Raw genomic sequence first — 7,875 nt, 5'->3', positions numbered from 1 at the left:
GTGGTCTTAGGCAAACACTGGGTAATGAAGTCACATTGACATGACTGCTGGTTCTTGGACATCTCCCTTTCTCTCTCTCGACAGAAAAATACCATCTTTTCATGACAGCTAAAAACTAGAGATACCTAGTAAGTTGGTGCTACAGACTTTCATGCTATAGCTTTTAAAAGCATAGTTAAGTCCTGATCTTTTTGCTTAAGTCTGGGAAATTCCTGTTTTTCTTGTGCTGGTATTTATCTTATCCCTATCAGTTTTATGCTGACATTGTTTGAAGTTGTACTACTGATAATTTACAGCAGTGTTACAAAGGGGAGAATTAAGTCTCTTTAGTTCCAGAGAGATTTCTCATCTCTTCTCAGAACAAAACTGTCATACATGCAGTAGCACATAGTCTTGATTAATTTAATAAAATGGGCAAGATCCTCATTAGCTGGTGTACCTCCTTTGGAGTCAATAAAAGTAGATCATAATTTGATGTCACTTGGTCTAGCTCCACTTCCAGCAATAGACCTATCCTTGTTTATACCAGCTGAGAATTTAGCCCAGTGTTCTGGCACAAATAAATACTATTATTTTGTAACTAGTTTTATTTTTAGGTTGTTGTTCAATCTCTTGTAGGTTGCTCAAAACTTTCTACCTATTTAATCTATCTGCTTTGCTTGCTGTGAGTCTGTTCCTCAAAAAATGTCTCAGGCAGGGCAGCAGCCCACACATAAGCACAAGCGAGACAGAAGGAGTGAAAACAAGAAGTCAGTGGAGCAGTGCCAAGTTTCACTAGTTGAGGATCTGCTCAGAAACATTCTCAGTGCTTCTTTCAGTCTTGTTAATGCTGGTGCATAGCTTGAGTCTTTGGTTTGAGTCCTTTGGGAAATACACTAGCAATAAGAATAGAAAAGCAATTTAGGTGGCATCTTTGATCATCATTGCTGTCAATCAGCCCAGGGCTTGGCATTAACATATGCTCTTCAGAGGAAAAACTAATCTGCTCCATTTGGTAACATATTAAAATCATTAATATTACAAAAATGAGACTGAAAACCTGAACTTTTTTTGTTGGAAACCTGTAGAAGAGAGGGTGAAAAATGTATGTAGTGTTCTTTTTTTGTTGGAAAATCATGATTCACTGAAACAAGACACTACTGATAGGAAAATATTTTTAAAATGCATTTTTCATTTTCAGCTTCCAGGAATAAGTCTAATGTTAGTGAAATGCACTATGTTGTTTTTTAAAATTAAAATCTCATTTCCAGTTTGAAGAGCTGTTTTATTTATAATTTTAAGCTGAATATAGTAAGAAGAGAAAACAAACTGAAATACAAATAAAACAAACACTATGAAAGACTTATGCTGAGTTTGTTTTCAGTTCATTGTTTTTCAGATGTTTTCAGGGCCTTGATTTTTTTCATCCAGAGTCCATGAGAAATCCATGAGAAATTTTCTCTAAATCTTAATTTTCTTCCAGGAATGGAAGAAATATTTGGTGTTCAGTTCTAATTGGTCCCTTTATAATTTTTAAGGCTGAAAAGGAACCTCTATAGTCAAATTACCTAGATAACAGAGGTTGTAGACACCAGAATGAAAACCAAATTATTTTATAAATACTTTTTCTGCAATTATATTTTTTTAAAATTCTGACAGTGATCTATCTACATTAAGCTCTAAGCATTCTTAAAAATGTGATTTCTTTCTGATTACATCTGCACTGAACAATGCTGTACATTATGACATATATGACTCAGCCCAACCATGTATACCATGTATATTTCATTGCTTCACTAATAAGAAAACCACAAGAAAGCCAGTACTGGGTTTAGCTGAGATTCTCTTTTAATCATAGGTTCTACAGAAACCTAGTGCCATGAAACATGAAACATACTGAAGCTAATCAGAATCTTTATTCAGTATATGTTTTGTAATATGGTTGTTTAGTTTATCCACAGAATAGGATTTTTTGAAAATTAAGTGTAGCACAGAGTTAATGAAAAAAGTGACTATTTTGTTATCACTTTCAGTAGTTTCACAGTTGGATGAAAATTATTGAAATGGAATATATTGTGAGTACTTTTTCTCCTGAAAACTTTTAAGAAAAAAATACCTCTGACTATAGAATTGGTCAAAATGAAATAATTTAAAATTCTATACTGAAAAAGAGACATTTCACACAAACTCAAAAATTACCACCACTTTACCCATCTCCAGTGTTTAGGTAACTGTGAGTAGATTCTTTTTAGAGGAACAAAGGCATAAATGATCCGATCCCTAGATTTTTAGCTTAATAGGTTGAGGCTGGGAAAACTGGTTTTAGTTGGAGTCAGTAATCACCAGAACAAATTATTGAGAGAGTGCACCACAATCTGCAATCCTGAAAGCAAGATGGTACACTTCTTTGGAAGGTATGCTGTAGGTAGAGAGTAATGTGGGAAGCATGCTGGGCTCCGCTCTGGAGGAAATCCAACGGGGCAGTCAAAGCAGTCTCTTCTGGGTTTAATTCTGAGAAACTGCGAGTCACACTTGATTCCCCCCAAACGACAATTCTTGTATCTCACAGTTAGAGACTCTTGTGTTATATTATTTCCATGGCAGAATAAAATTGAAAGTGTTGCATGACACGTACTAAACAGAATGTGTTAAGATGTCTGTCTTAGTTACCCAGAAAAAAATCTGGAGTAACTCAAGAATTTGGCTCATTGATTTTAGACTTTACACTTAGCAAAATGTAAAGGCAAGTGTAACTGAAGAAGTATCAAAGTCACTTGGAGTTAATCTGTTTTAGGTAAACTGATACAATGTTGTTAAATCATGTTTATAAAAAAACACAAAGGGCTCAAGAGAATTGGTAGAGAGAGCTTAAAAACATGCTTTTTTTTTAATGAGTCAGAAGAAGAGCTGTCCTTTCTAAATATTCTGTTACTTCCAACTGCCTAGCTTAGTGCCTACTGACGTGATGCAGAGATTTGGCACAGCATAAATATTTTTTAAAGCTTACTCATTAACACCTTGGGCCCATCCATCAGCATGATTGACATCAAGAGACAAAGCAATTTTTTTTTTAATAGGACACAACACATATGAAAGGCTTTCTGTGGGCTAATGCTGCACACCTGACAGATGTGTGAGTCATTTGACACAATGGGTGGTATTCATGAACACTCTATCACCTTGCGATCAACTCAGTATAGCGTTCCTTCTTATTTTCTGAATCCCTCTTTCTTCAAAATAAAAGGAATTTAGGAATAACTGCACAGGATTCAAAGCAAAATCATTTATATGCTCTGTCCCTGAGATGCTACTAATAATGATGTTCATGAAATGTTATTAGGAAAATAATAAGGACTTCCTGAACTGTGTCTAAGAGATAAGCTTCATGTGTTCCATGCCATGCACTTTGTATTATTGCACCAAATGAATCCAGTAAAGACTAATTGGCATGAGTGAGTAACATAGCAGTGCAGTAAAGATAAGTTGTCACCTTTTGGTCGTGTGCTCAATATTGCCTCTAAATGGTAATAGGTTTTATTATATCCTGCTGTATTTCATGGAGATTCAGCAGACAGAATATGCAAAAGTGAGAGAATCTCAGTGGATTTTAAAGTAACATTACCTATATGAGGGAGGAAAAAAAAAAAACACAAAAGAAAACATCCTTTGGTTGAAAAAGGAGTCTATGAGAAATAGGCACTATGAATGTGGAAACTTTTAAAAATTTCAGCTTTCTTTTAAGTGATCTGGAAGTCTTTTGCCAAATGTTTCAGATGGTTCCTCTGCCTATCTATAGCAACAAGGGTGGATGTATTCTGTGGCTTGCCCTGTGAACTCAAACTGTGCAAGCCAGCCTGATCCACAATCATATTCATGATATGTGTCAAGCCTTGCTTCCTATCTTCCATCATGTGTTTTCTGTATTTTTGTCCATGGTGCTTGAATCCCATCTTCATGAATCTTATCCTGATCCAAACAGTGGTATGTTTTCTCTTACTCTGTAGCTCTGAGATGAAGCAGTTACCTTCTGCATTGGCTACAAACCCATTTCCTTCTAATATAGCCTAAGCATTAGGCATGGGTAACCACAGTTGATTTTGAAGGACTGAGCTCTTTTCTGCTGTGGCTGATGAAATCCTGTCTGGACAATCAATATATGGCTGCCCAGAGCACTCATTTATACTTGCGGCAGTTGAGGAATGAGAGTGAAGAGCTTATCTGAAAGACTGAAGACCAGAGGACACTGCAAATGATTTAGCTATCAGTCTTGCGAAACACTGTACTGCTGTCTGGTACCCGCTGTGTTCTCAGAATCTTCTTGAAGTAGAATGAGGATATTGATGAACTGTTTTATCAATCTGCAAAAACAGAAAACATCCCTGTAGGTGATATGACCCTCAAAGTCCAAGAAAGCTATGGAAATTAGGAATGACATCTGTTGTCACATAAAAATAGTCACAATAAAAAAGCATAAGTAGAATGCCATAAAAATGGAGTTTTATTTAGCACAAACAGTTTTCAAGCAAAGTGAAAAGTGCAGAACAACACTAAAATAGGCAGAAATCTAGAATTACTAAAGCAGCAGAGAAAGTGGCAGACCACATCAATGGTTACAATACCTGAGTCCTCATTTGCCCTCTTGTTCTCCTTTCCCTTTCTAAGTCTCTGTGTAGGTGCAGAGCAATCCAGGCATGGAATGAGGGGTGACTGCCTAGATCTGCAGGCTCTAATAGGTTTTCAGAAACGTTTGAGGAAAAAATGACATGAAAAAATCTTAATACTAAATTTGGTAGCTAGGAAAGCTTCAATATGTTGAAAGGCACGTGAACTTTGTCCCCAGGGGATCAGCACAGTGATTCTTGCTAGCTCCTCCATTGGAACCAGCATATGCTCTTGTTTCTGGACTTCAGACTTGCTTGTTGGCATTACAAAAAAATTCAGTACCCAGTTCCATGGCATCTCCTTCCACTGAAACTCTCTAGGTTTTCCTGTTCCCCCCTCCTTTCCTTCCATGCCAGCAGGTTTCTCTGCACCAGCTCCTCCTACAGTCACAGTGGCACTGGGTGTTCCACAGTTCTCTTCAGCATTTCAGGCTGAAGTTGTAGTGCTCTTTTTTTAGCCCTTAATTGCTGGACAGCTGGTCTCCTCTAGATGTCTGCAACAGGAAGTAAACACGGTCCATGCAATATTTCTATTTCTTGGTGTTTCATAAACATATGTGCAGGAGCTTTTTTGGAAGCCTGGGAACTATCCAAACAAATTAGAGGACCTTCTCAGTTACATAGATAGTATGCCAAAATCTCCCCTAGAGCTAATCTGAATGATTAGGATCCCTACTACATGAAAAGTTTACTAAAAGAAGTAAATGGGATCTGTTGCAACTCATACTGATGTTCCAGAGCTTGGTAGGGTATTAGAGCAGATTCTGCCATGTATGTCATGTTCTCCTTGTGTCTGTTTCCAGGATCAAGTTCTTGTGTGCATAAACAGTGCACATCCCCTTCAAAAAATAAACAAAAGCAGAGTTTTCAGGGCATTTCAAAAGAGAACAACCCCTAAAAGTCTGAATTATTCCAGGTAACTTTGTTGGCTCATCCATATTTCCTTCTAGCAAGATGCTACTAACCGTGGGGCACTGCCCTGTATGCTGGGAATGACAGTGGCAGTGGTATTGGGAACGTAGTGTTTCTCAGCTTGCTTCAAATCACATTCACCACTCTTGTTAAAAGCTTCACAAAGATGTGGGATAACCTTTTTTAGAGATTGATGTGTGGGAAAGAAGGGAGTAAGAGGGATCAGCTGTGACAGAGTTTGATTCGGTTAGAGGTGGAGAAGCTAGGGCTTGGACTTTTTAGCAGTGAAACCAGGCCTTTAAAGCCTCATGTTGTTTTTGGCAGACATCCTCCTCCTCCCCATCTTATTTACACTCTCTGTTCACGTCGGCTTCTCTTTGCAGCCTGTTATTTGCAGAGCAGAGCTTCTTTGCACTTCCTTCTGCCAGCCTCCAGCTGATCATGAGCCACAGAACAGTCACCCAGAAACCTGTCACCACTGGAATGGAGCACCAGAACGGGGGATACAGAGTTGGACCGCAAACCCTGTACGACAGGCTGTGGAAGAGGCTGAGTCAGCCCCTTGCTCAAAAGGCCATTATAGCATTCAGTTGCTGATCTACTTGCCATGTGTGATTGCACATTGCTGTTAAAATGGCATATTGGCCCTAATCCTGAAAAGCTTTCAGACATGTATGCGTTCAGTGAGATAAAAGACTATGGGGAGATGCCTACTTTTCCTATAAGGACATCATATTGGTAAAAAAGGATAGGTGCAGTGATCTAGAAGTATTTTGTGGTACAAAAGTGTGGGCAAGAACATAAATGCACATATATGTAATTTGCACATATATATATATAGTACATCTCTGTAACTGAATGACATTACCACGGGGATAATAAGGCCCACAAATAGCATAGTCAACAAATTTAGCTTGCTATTTTCGTGTCTTTCATTCGTGAACTGCCAAGGAGTAGATTGGTATATCCTTGAATTTATCTTTGAAAATCATCTACAAATAACTTGTCTGTGAAACTCATTTGACAGGGTGCCTTACGTGATCACCTCTCTACCGATCCACTGAGGACGTGAGTTTGTTCTAGTCTTTAAACTAGCAAGACTAGTTCTTTAGCTCATCCTGTAGCAGTTTGTGCTCTCAGCTCTCAAAATTCATTTAGCATTGGGGACACTGTGCAAAACTCTTAGAAACATAAGAATTTTTATTCTGCATCTGAGTGAGAGCATGACATCAAACTTCATACAATATCATACATTTCACACTGTTTAGTATACAGCAACATGTAAGGAGAAAGACTGGGAACTCAAAACTCCTCGCAGCTCGATGAACATGCTAACCATACTGTGCTGCTCTTGCAGTTTTTGCTGTTAATGTGAATCAAGTATGCCAGTGATAGACTTGCACAACTACAATATCTAAATTGCATAAATATAAATGAATTACTTATATGCATGTCTGTCTACTGTGCATGTATGTGTATATGTTTATATATACATATGTAGATTTACTGGTGGCAATGTTTTTATTTTAGCAGATTATCATTTCTTTCCTTCAGGTAGTCCAGAGCATAAATGCTAATGCTATCTTGCACAGTCTGTCTCTATGTTGAAAATATTTCAGTGAAAAAGAGGGAATTTCCAAGGTAGAAATTTCCATGAAAAATCCTCTTTTTTAGTTGATGAGCCTGATGAGTCTTAATTTTTGGTTGGAATAAAGCAGTGTTTCCTGGTGAAGAGGGACCAAGGAGGTTTTTACCTTATTAATGCCTTAATACCAGCTGATGTACATTACAGGCTACATTTCCTTTTTTGCAGCCCTGTGATTACAGAGCTGGTACACTCTGGGCTGCCTGCCTTCCCATGCTGAGTCCAGTTTGTCCATCTCGTTAGCAGTTATGTGCACCTCAGTGCTTGTTGTCTGGGGAATTTAACAAACCCCTCTCTGAGATAGTGGATGCTCTTGGTGCTCAGGGGTTAGTAATTTCAAATGTGCCAGGGTTCATTGCCTAGGGAATATGCAGGGGAGTTCTGAGTCAAATCTTTTTTTTTTTTTCCTTCCATGTGAACCCTTCAATGCTTTATCAAAACTTCCAGCTCCTTCTATTTTATCATTTCCTACAAGACAGCTGACGTTTTTTCCTGCTGACTGATCTTGAATGAGCATGGCTATTGGGCAGCAAAAGAACTGCTCTGGCAAGTCACTCAGTGGGTCTTTGTGCAGGTCATTAGTAGGCTGGGTACCTCCTGAGGAGCTGGAAACCTATCAGCCTGCCAATGGCACTGTTGGTTCAGATAAGCAGGTACCATGATTTTTCCTAGTTTTTT

Source organism: Ciconia boyciana, chromosome 6 (assembly GCF_034638445.1).
Source record: "Ciconia boyciana chromosome 6, ASM3463844v1, whole genome shotgun sequence".
Classification (NCBI taxonomy): Eukaryota; Metazoa; Chordata; class Aves; order Ciconiiformes; family Ciconiidae; genus Ciconia; species Ciconia boyciana.
This window is presented reverse-complemented; position numbering follows the sequence as displayed.